This window comes from Lactuca serriola, chromosome 3 (genome assembly GCF_051521515.1).
Source record: "Lactuca serriola cultivar US96UC23 chromosome 3, Lser_US96UC23_V15, whole genome shotgun sequence".
Taxonomy (NCBI): domain Eukaryota; kingdom Viridiplantae; phylum Streptophyta; class Magnoliopsida; order Asterales; family Asteraceae; genus Lactuca; species Lactuca serriola.
In genome coordinates, this window is record NC_136410.1 from 135,401,551 (window position 1) to 135,413,634 (window position 12,084).

Genomic DNA, 12,084 nt, shown 5'->3' on the forward strand with positions numbered 1-12,084 from the left:
TTGAAGTGTTTAGGACCTTAAACAACAAATAAACCATGTCCCCATAAGCGTTTACGGCCGTAAACACATAACGAAATGGTCCTTAGGCTGTAAACTCTACAAAGTGGTGATATTGTGCCCTTAATGCTTCCTATGGCTTGGACTTGAACATAGAATGCTCAATTTTGACTTATAAGTCCTTAAATCACCAAATGGAACTTAGTACCATGAGTTTACAGCTCTAAACTCATGGGGGAAATGACCATGGACCAGAAACTCCATAAGGAGTGGTTCTTGGGCCATAAACTCCAATGTCATGTCATATAACCCTTAAATGCAACCCTTTAGTACCTATAACACTTGAATCAAAGTGTTTCCATGTCCTAGTGTGTCTTAACTTGGTTATTTAGTTATTAAATGACTAATTAGATACATATATGTTTGATTATATGTTAACTAGGATCATTTTGTGTGTTCAAGTCGTCACTTGACACCAAGCACCTTGTCCAACACTTCCGTACAATCCACTCACTACAGGTGAGTTCATACCCCTTTATCAACCTTTTAAATGATTTTTAATGTTTTATAGGGGGGATACAAGTTGAATATCATAGTTATTATATCAATCACATGTGATTAATAACTATCAATCGATGGATTTAATAGACTTTCAAACCGTTTTACCAAACATATGACTTCAAACTGCTTATCAAAGTATTTTACATGTCAAACTCTTTATAAAATTCACTTTTGTATACCAAAACTTTCTTTTATAGTTTTCAAACTTATATATTATACTGTGTTGTGATACTTTACAAGATGTCCTCCGCCCCAGAACGTTTTCGTCGTTCTTGGTGTTGGGGTGTGACAGTTAAAACCAAGATTCGGATTACCGTTAACACTTCCACCCACCTTCGTGTTGTTAGCATTAAGAACGGTTAGGGCGGCTGTCACCGCTACTGTGACAGTAGCTTTGAACATAGCTGAGTCCATCTGCAGTATTGGCGTCTTACCTGTGGGTTGGTTACGTTTCTTCGGAGGCATGATTCTGCAATATGTCAAGAAAAGAAGCTTGTAAACAACAATAGTTGCCCCTGGTTGTATCTATACATTAAGATTTCCTGTTTTTGCTATCTGAATCTCATTGATTCGACCCACATCCCCATGATTTTGACCTATCAAGAATAGAGAAAGATTTGATCGCAATAAAGCTCGCATACGTTAAACCTTAGAACTCCTTGTTGTTCAGCTCATTGCGCTGGCTGGATAACTCTCATATTTTCGTCTGATCTAGACACTTAGCTATAAGAGTAGTTCCGGGGATCAAGTCGACACGAGATTCAACTTGGCGCTCGGAAGAAATCCCTGGAACGTCTTTGGGGAAGATATCAGGAAAGTTGCAGACTTCAGCTTCGGTACTCGGACTTTGAGTCTTACTCAACTTGGCATTAATCTATATCGGTAGTTCTCCCTTCTTCGAGTTTTCCATACTAAAACTTTTTAGTACCTTATCCAAGTAAGTATTCTTACTAAGTCCTATTAGTCTCTTACTTTGTTCTCTCACTATCCATATTCCCAAAATATAGGAAGCCTCTCCGAGGTCCTTCATAGCGAAGCACTTCCCGAGCCAGGACTTACCCCCCTACAGAGTCGGGATGTCGTTTCCTATGAGCAGTATGTCATAGACAAACAAAACGATGAAGATAACTATACTCCCACTGGCATTGACATATACACATGATTCATCTTCACTTCGTACAAATCCAAACTCTTTGACTTTCTCATCAAAGCAAAGATTCCATTCGTGAGATGCTTGCTTAAGTCCATAAATGGACTTCTCAAGCTTGCACACTCTATTGGGATGCTTCAGATCGACAAAATCCTCTGGCTGATCCATGTAAACATCCTCAGCCAATTTCGCATTAAGGAAAGCGGTCTTGACATCCATCTGCCAATGGCTAGCATCACCCTAATAGATTTTATCTTAGGAACTGGTGAAAAGGTCTCATCATAGTCAACTCCAGGAGTTTGAGTAAAGCCCTTCGCCACCATTCGTTCCTTATATGTGTGCACATTCCCATCCATGTCGGTCTTCTTCTTGAAGATTCATTTGCACCCAACCGTCTTACGTCTGGGCACATTGTCAACCAAATTCCAAACCTGGTTGTCATACATGGACTGAATCTCGTTGTCCATCGCCTCTTTCCATTTTGCAGACTTTGGGCCTGCCATAGCTTCCTTATAGCTATTAGGTTGATCTAGATTTATTAGTGTACCATCACTAATATACGTGTCCCCTTCGGTAGTAATATGAAAACCATAAAAAATGGGGTTGAACTCTAACTCTTTCGAAACGTCTAAGAGGTAAGGACTCGTCAATTGGTTCAACCGGAGTTTCCTCCTTGGGTTGAGCGCCAGCGGTTGAGGTTCCTTCATCGCTCGATTCTCGAATCTCTTCGAGATCGATTTGCCTCCCACTGTCTCCTTGGCTTATGAGTTATCGCTCTCGGAAAACCCGTCTTCTCGCAACGAAGACAACATTGTCACTCGGTCTATAGAAGAGATATCCAAAGGATCTCTGCGGGTAGCCAATGAAAATACATCGCTCACTATGAGGTTCGAGCTTGTCGTGAGCCTCTCGTCTTACGAAAACCTCACAGCCCCAAACCTTGACATGTGCCAACGAGGGAGCCTTCCCTGTCCACATCTCGTGAGTTGTTTTGGCAACATTCTTTGTAGGGACTCGACTAAGGATATGGGCAACATTCTCTAAGGCATACCCCCAGAATGAGATAGGTACTGAAGCACGACTCATCGTAGAACGGACCATGTTTAAAAAGGTTCGATTACGCCTTTCTGCCACACCATTCAACTGTGGTGTCCTAGGTGGCGTCAATTGCGAAACTATTCCGCATTCCTTGAAATAGTCGTATAATTCAAGACTTAGGTACTCTCCTCCTTGATCGGATCAAAGCATCTTGATTTTCCTGCCCAATTGATTCTCCACTTCATGCTTGAACTCTTTGAACTTTTCAAGCATTTCTGACTTGTGCTTGATTAAGTAAATATACCCATATCTACTATAATCATCGGTGAAAGTCACGTAGAAGTGGTTCCCATCCTTTGTGGTGGATCTAAAGGGCCCACACACGTTAGTGTGTATGAGATCCAATAAACCCTCACCCCTCTCACAAGTGCCAGTGAAGGGTGACTTGGTCATCTTTCGAAGTAAACTAGACTCGCACGTGTCATCTTCCCTAAGGTCAAATGACTCCAACACTCCATCCTTTTGGAGTTGGGATATGTGCTTCTTGTTGACATGTCGAAGACGACAATGCCACAAAGATGCTTTATCCATACTATTGGAAGAATCCATACACAACACATCATTTCCTAGGTTATCTACAACCATAACAGTTTCATACATTCATTTACAAGGCATTCCTTCAAAATATAAAACACCATTTAGATAAGCCTAAATCGAACCATTCTCATTTTTAAATGAATATCTAAATCATTGTCTAAATAAACCATGAAAAGAAATGATTTTTCTTGCCATATCTGGCGAGTAGCAACAATTATTTAAATATAAATTCAATCCATTACAAAGCACTAAAGAATACACTCCAATCTTAGTAACAACCGACGTTCTTCTGTTTCCGATGATTAGATTTATTCTTCCAAGCTCTACATCCCTATTTCTTCCTAGTCCTTGCAAATAAGAACAAATGTGGTAACCACATCCTGTATCAAGAACCCAAGAAATAACATGAGATGAATCAGTAGATTTAATTGTGTATATACCTGCATAAGATGGCTTGATCTTTCCATCCTTGATGGCTTGCAGATATTCCGGGCAGCTTCTCTTCCAATTCCCTATTTTGTGGAAATGATGGCACTCTGCCTCCTTTGGGTTAGGGTTGGGCTTAGCAGGATTAACCTTGGTCCCACTAGAAGAGGAACCATCTTGGGAATTTCCCTTGCGGTGGCTCTTTGACGGAGCCTTACTCTTCTTCCCCCTTCCTTGCCCTATAGCCAAAACAGGGGCAGTGGATGGATTAGGAGTCGGTGCAACAGACTTGTCCTTTAGGTTGCTCTCAACAGTCCTTAGGAGCCCTTGGAGTTTGCTTAGGGTGACCTCTTCCTTGTTCATGTGGTAGGTCATCCTAAATTGGTTGTAGCATGAGGGTCAGGAGTGAAGAACAATGTCGATAGCCAAATCTTCCCTAAAGTTGACATTCAACTTGCGAAGACGATCAACATACCTTTGCATCTTTTACAAGTGCACGGTTAGAGACTCTCCACTTCACATTTTAGTAGTGATCATATTCGTTATGATCTCAGAGCTCTTTCCTCGCGCTTTGGTGATATCTATCCATCAAGTCTATATGCATCTCATAAGGATACATGTTGTCATAGGACTTTTAGAATTCGGAGTTCATTGTGGATATCATGATGCAATGAACTTTCATTGCATCACGCTCATGGGTCTCAAAGACAGCCACTTATTCGGGAGTAGCTGTTTCTAGATTGATCTTCTCGAGCTTCTCATCCAGAACATACTCTTTGTCCTCGTAACGCGCGATGGTGCGAATGTATCTTATCCATTCGCTAAAGTTCGATCCATTGAAAGTCACTTTTTGACAAAGGCTCATTAGCGTGAATGAGCTAGTAGCAGCGTTGTTTGCGTTAGACATCTACAAATAGAAAGGAACAAAGTTTAATTAGAATTAAGTCCCTAATTAACACCCAAAATGAAAATTTAGGGCTAGGACCCAACAACATTATTTACATATTAGAAAAGGGATGTCGTAATCCAACATGCAAATAATTTGGAGGTAAGTGAATGACGATTCACTAATTCTTCACCATGAAAAACATAAGCTTAAGTTTTAAATGTATTGAGAATTCCTAGATTTTCTTGGAGATACATTGAACTTTTCAATTGCATGTTTAAATCTCGATATGCCCCTCTCGTTTGTGACTGGGATGCCGAGAATCACAAAGTGGGTGTGAATAACCATGCAAATTTACATGGTGCCTTCATTGTTACAATCACCTATTCGATGTGCCGGTAAACCACACACGCTCCATCGAACTATAACAACCAATGAATCACCCTTTTCCACCTTTTCTTAGAACCAATTAGTGTGCTAGTAAACCACACACGCTCCACTAACTTCTTAGCAAGGGTGCAAAGTGTAATTTCATGGGATTGCATCAATTCACTTTTTCCTAAAGTAACTAGGATTGGGAATTTGCAAAAATGTTTAGTTACTTTGTATAGATTCATTATACTTATTAATGAAGAGAGGATTTCCCTATCCTACTCGTTGGGCTAACGACCCTCCACCACTCAAGCAAGCGGTGGCTGTGAGTGTACACCCATTAAGCGCCATTTTATAGGCAACAACCTTATACCCACCTTATAGACCGACTTCGTGAATGAGGACTACTAACGGTAAGACTAGCCTTTTAATTATACATATATATTTATTAAGCATGTAATAATATAATAGTATAGGGTGTATTTTAAACATTTCAAAATACTAGGGTTTTAATCTTCAATTTAAAATTTTCGAATTTAATACCATTTAAATTAAAATTTTAAATATTAAAACTATTGATTTAGTAATTATCTTAAACTAAACTGTTAATTTAGATTATCAAATCATAAGGGATTATCTAAATCATAAGGATAATTACCATTTAAACAATTAACTTATACTAATCCCTTTTTATCCCTCTAAATTTCGAAAATAAGGGGATGGGATAATTCAAAATCTTTAATTACCATATTTAACCATTAAAAGATAATTACAAGATATGAGATTATCCAAATCCCTAAAAATTAGGATCTTATCTTGGGGAAGGAGGCTAATCTCGAAATCTTAGGGTTTGCAAACCCTAGATTTCGAAATCTTGGACTAAAGGATAGGATTCAAAAAACCCTTTCATAATTTTCGCAAATTAGGGTTAGGAAACCCTAATCTCGAAATTTCTTGCCTCCTAGGGTTTATTGGCTATAAACCCTAATTTGTCAAGTTCATACAATTGTATAATAGTAATTGAAAACAAGTTAACCAAAGGCTCTGATACCACTGATGGGTTTTATACATACAATCCTATGTGTGCATGCAACCCTAGACTTGGATCTATGTTTTCACTATTAGATACACAACATTATGAACACATGAATAAAACCCTAATGTAGCCTACTATTTTCGAAAATAACATAGAAGGTTAGATCACATACCTCTTGTTGTTATATTGCAATAACAACTTAAATCTTCAAACCCTAAGTCTTGAAATCAAGTACCACAAGTGTAGTACCTCTAATGGCTCACAAACACCACAAGCAATTGGAGAGGCTATAGACAGAGAAGGGGAGAGGTAGAAATCGGCCTTGGGATCTCTTAGAAGCAAGTGGACGAATTCTTAAGGCCTTAGGGTCTTTATATAGGGTAGAGATTAGGGTTTCAGTCCTTATCCTTATCCAGTTGCTTGCCCACCAAGCAATCATAAGATAAGCCTTGAAAAGCCCTTATCTCTTGGACCTTTGGACGATTTCAAGGATATCCTATCCCTTGAATTCGTCCATCCTATAATTAGGATAACCATTTCCCTATTTTGCAACTATCACATAATTACAATTCAGCCCCTCTAGTTTAATTAATTACACTTGATCACAAAATTAATTTCTAATTAGTTATTGACCAATATTAATTAAACCAATATGATTTCTCCTTTAATATATTATTCTTATAATATATTAATAAATCATAATAACATCTCTCTCTATTTATTTCTCCAGTCAAGTTGCTTTGGTGAAGGCAACCAAAAGGACCATGCACAACTTGGTCAAGTACTTACCAAATATGGTTACGGACTTAAACATTAGTCCAACAGTTTAGTTTAGTCCTGATGACGAAGTGATCGTTTCAATGCACATGGATACCATTAGGTAAAGTCTATGTCTAAACAGTTAGTTCTCAACTTCTGGTATGGTATCATCAATCATGTTCATTTATAAAAGTTGTTGTTGAATGAATTTGTAATTTTGTATTAGGAAAAATGGGTTTTCATTGGAGAAGGATTTGGATGCTCCTCCTGGGCAGCGTTATAAAATGAAAGTCGTCCCTTTCAGTAAGAACATAACTTTTGGTGTTGCAGGTAATACATGACACAGTTTTATCTCTTCAACTAATCATATTATATTTTTATCCTCTCATATGATTTATGATATATGATATATATGATGATTATTTTCCCGATGTTAAGGAACTGATATCTATCCTGGCGGATAGTCAAGCAGAATGCTCAATGATGGGCGCATATAATATGCACACATGTGACTCCGTTTGCCCCCAAGAGTGTGTGCATTGCTAGCATCACGTGCCTGTAGATCTTTCGCTTTCGCTGCTTCTTTTTAAACGGGATTAAAAAGGTAAGCTGCTACTTTCCTTTTTTGTTTTCTCTTTCGCTTTCGCTGCTTCTTTTTAAATCTCTAAATTTCGTAACTACTGTATATGTAGATAATTGAGCGTTTGATGGATCTAAAATCTCCATGGAATTACATCAAATCCAGGCTGGAAAGCTATGAATGCTTCTTCAGAAGTAGATAATACGGGAAAGGTCCAGAATGGCTTTGAAGCTGCATTAGATTTGCAAAGAAGTCAAACGATCGGTCAACGGCTGATGGACAACATCTTCTTGAGAAGTTTCACTTCAAATCCCAAGAATCCAGCTTCATATAACGTGGGACAAGCTACTTCATCCTAGGTATAGACGTATAATGTTTGTTGATTCTAATCTTTTTAATTGTTAAACAGATTTAAAAAATTGATCTTTTGATTTTTGATGATGTAAAGTGTTTGGGTGAATCGTATTCACTGGTTGAATCATCCAAATCTAGGTTGTATCTTTGAAATTATTTACAATTAGTTCACACCTCCAATTTGAACAAATAGATTTCATGAAAAAATAACTCTATAGATCCCTTCTTACTCCTGTATTTGGGTGAATCGTATTCCCTGGTTGAATCATCCAAATCTAGGTTGGATCTTTTAATTTATTTACAGTTAAGATTTTATCTATCAAAGATACACATAATTTAGTTAGATTATTATTGTTTTATGTTGTGAAATTGAATATGATTTTTTCTTGAGGGAAATGAAATGGTTCCCTGCCATACCACGCATCCTGGTCACTAGGTTGCCCGTCATATTGATACGTCAATTGATATTGCTCTTTTTCTTGAGGGAAATGAAATTAATGTTTCAACTTTCATATTCACATATTCATATTTGTCCAATAAATTTTTTTAGGGGTATTTCGGTCCTTTTCTGATGTTTGATGGTTGAAAGCCATGGTAAAATTATAATTTCTGATGGCATTTTGGTTTTTTTTTTTTTTGTTTTCCTGGATAGTTACAACAATGTTCATTTGAATATTTATAGCTCTTAGTATGATGTTTTGAAGTTTTCGAGTAACAATAAGAATAAAGGGCAATATGGTCCTTTTCTGGTTACTGTCAAATATAACATCAAATTTCACAGCTGGTTCAAAGTTTGTTTCAAATTTCAAGTTTTTTGGTAGGCACGAGGGAAAGAAGGGTATAGTGTGATGCTTTGAAGTTTTGGTGTGATTACTCAAGCAAAGGACATTATGGTCTTTTTTGTTCATTGTTATTTATGCCTAACTTTTTCAAATCAACATGAACATACAAGACTATGGTAGGCAGGGAAAAGAAGTTGGTATAATGCTATAATATATGGATACACATAAACTTTAAAGATTATACAAGTCTCGAATGTGATTCAAAAGACGTACATAAAAATATATAAGAAGCAAATAAGTTCATATTTCAACCATCATCATTGAAAGAAAAGTATTTGCCGCAATGTACTTTTCTTTTTAACTTAAGAAAAGTTATTTTTACCCAAAATAACAAGATACATATATTTTTACATAAAAAAAAAACATATTAATATTCGTCGTCCAAAAAATCTTCGGTGAACGGAAAGTTTTTTATTGCACCACAATATGTTTTTTTTGTAACATGTCATTTTTTCGAAAGAAGCAATTCCCCAAAATAAAACTATTTACCATCCACCAAAAGAAAACTAATTGCCGAAATCAAAATATTCATCCAAATCGACAAAACAATCACATGGTTTGACACAACTTAATTAATTTTTAACTAAGACAACATTATATTTTTGTTTTAAACCCCAAATAATCTACCTAAATGGATCAATTTCTAAGTTACAAGTTATAATCTTCAAAAGCAAATTAGATTTCACTGTTAGGTTTGCTTTTTGATTACCTTTGTGTCAAAGTTGGGTGTCAAATCTTAAATGCTTCCAAACATAATTAATTACTAAAATAAACTATTTGCACCCGTCGCTTGGCGCGGGTAAACGACTAGTATATATAAACTAGTTTATAACCCGTGGGAACCACGGTTAGAAAATTAATTAAACTTTCTAAGTAAAAACTCAAAACTATTAATTAATAATTTTAAATAACTTATTAATTAAAAGAAATTTTTTTAGTTATATATAAAATTATAATCGTTGATTCAAATAAATACGTAAAATATATCATCTTATAATTTGTATAAATTTTATATTATTATAATTGGTATAAATTTTATTTTATTTTTATTCTAATATTATTAATTTAATGTAATTAAAATGTGATTTAAATTTTGAAATTTGAAATTTGAAATAGAGAATTAATAGATTGACAAGTGTCATGATATTAATTACAATACCTAACATGGTGACACATGGCAAAAGAACTACTCTTTTATTAGTATAAGGAGATCATATTAGTCATATTTTGAATTTTAAGAGGTAGAAGATACAAAACATTTTATACAAATCAATTATGCATAACAAAACCATTAATACTTGCCAAAAATTTTAAGATTGGAATTAAGGAATGTTATTAAAAAATTAATTTGGAAAAAAAAATTAATTTTAAAATATTTAGTTCATCAACATAAGTTAATTTATTAAAAAATTAACTGCAAAAATAACATGCAATATAAATATACGTTTTAAACATAAACATTTTAATTAAAAGTTGTAATCATTTTTATTACATAATAACTAATAACAAAATCTAATAATTATTTTCCCGTAAAAAAACTATTCGTACAAAAGACTATTTATCGCTGCTGCTTTGCGCGGTCACACATCTAATATATATATATATATATATATATATATATATATATATATATATATATATATATATATGGAAATGGAGTTATCTTACCACTTTTGTGAATTTTTTTAAATGTAACCAAGTTTTTCTTTTTCTCGAAAAACAATCCTTGTGGTCCGAAATGAGTCATTCCCAACCTGAAAATCAGCTCAAGTCCAATACTATAGTCCAATTATATATATATATATATATATATATATATATATATATATATATATATATATATATATATATATATATACACACATTAATTTAGATTTGTTTCGGTCACTTTTCAAAAACAAAATTACTTTCATTAATTTAGATTTGTTTTGTATAGAATAATGTCAAAGAAAAAACCACCACATATTTTTTTCGAACTCTTAAAATCGAACCAATAGAAAGGAACTAATTTTCATTTTCATAATTTAAATAGATGTATCGAGTAAATCAGCAACAAACTGTGTCGCAACCCCTTTTTGGATGACAAAACTCATTTTTTTAAAAACAAAATCTATAGATCTTGGAGTCATAACATTACTATGCATGACCCATTTTTGGCGCAAGGAAACCAAAAGTATCAAATGCAAACAGTATAAAACGTGTGTTGATTTTCCATGCACGCTTTCTCATGTTTTGTCACTTTGCTTTATGTAGCTTGCCCCATAGTGAAAACTCCACTCCCCAAGCCCAGAAGAGGGGAAACCCCTGTTAGATCTAAGAATGCATGTTTTCCTCCAGCCCATCCAAATACTAAAACATCATTGGGCCAGTCAGAAAGTTCATAGGTGCCACTTTCTTGGTAGAAACCCCAGTGCACCTAAATATGTTGAAAAGAACATCCGTAACCAAATTGTGCAGGTACTTGAAACTCGTGAGCTATTTACAATGAACTGCATGCTCCCCAAAGGATTCCAAGCATGCCTGGCGACAAACAGGGCAAGTATCGGCAACCAGAAATAAAGGGATCATAAGGCGATACTTGAGGATGACACGATGCTCCACTAGCGACATATGTTGGCCAAGACCGTCAATAGGAATAGTCATAAGAAAATGTTGATCATGCGGGGCCCTAAGACACTCAAAGATTGTTTTCTACCCAATCATCATGTCGAAGTGAACTTCCATGTCTTGGACAAAATTACTAAAAAGGGCACTCGGCAATAAATGGTGGGCTTTTAGAGGGGCGGTGTCCTTATTAGTGAAACCGCTTAAGTCAGACCCAGGAATCGTATCACAAAGACATGCCAAAGCATAAACATAATCTGAATCCATACCACATATGCGCTATTTTGTAAGATGTGGTCTTGTAACACCCCTGATTGAGCATGTGAGGCCACAAAATCATAGGAGAGAGCCTCTACTGCTAAGTACAACCCCAAACCACCAAACGTAATTGGTAACGAAGCTAGTCGCCATTGAAGGTCCCTAAAGAACGGACCCCCGCAAACCACAATCACGTAACCCTTTATCAAAACACAAAGCAATCTCCTCCATGTGAACGGGTTGACACGTTCTCAGGACAAAGAACATTTTGGCGATGCCCATGCAAGATCGAAGCAAAAGGAGCTCACTCTGAGGGTCATGTAACTGTGGTAGAAGGCACATCAAGTCAACAGCCTTGACAACCCTCTTCATTGCTAACCCACTAATAAAAATCGCATCTCTACCAGTAGATGCGCCAAGAAGCTTCACCCCCACTGACGGTCTCCCAATGTCAGTAGGGAATAAACCTGAACGAAGCTTCATATCATCGCATGAAGGCCAAAATAGCTTAGTTTTCTTGATATTCATCTCAAACCCTAATCTTGGGCCTCCACCCTAATGATTTCCAATACTCTGGCCACCTCCTCTGAATCTCCAATGACTGTCCCATCATCAAGGTACCAA

General features: G+C 36.0%; 1 long non-coding RNA gene across 1 annotated transcript; it reads left to right on the forward strand.

The window, feature by feature from the left end:
* Window positions 1-7,010: 7,010 nt before the first annotated feature.
* On the forward strand, window positions 7,011-7,946 carry LOC145094677 (uncharacterized). The gene is made up of 3 exons (XR_013703480.1): window positions 7,011-7,152; window positions 7,261-7,426; window positions 7,515-7,946. It is a non-coding gene; the product is annotated as an uncharacterized LOC145094677 (long non-coding RNA).
* The last annotated feature ends 4,138 nt before the right edge of the window (window positions 7,947-12,084 follow it).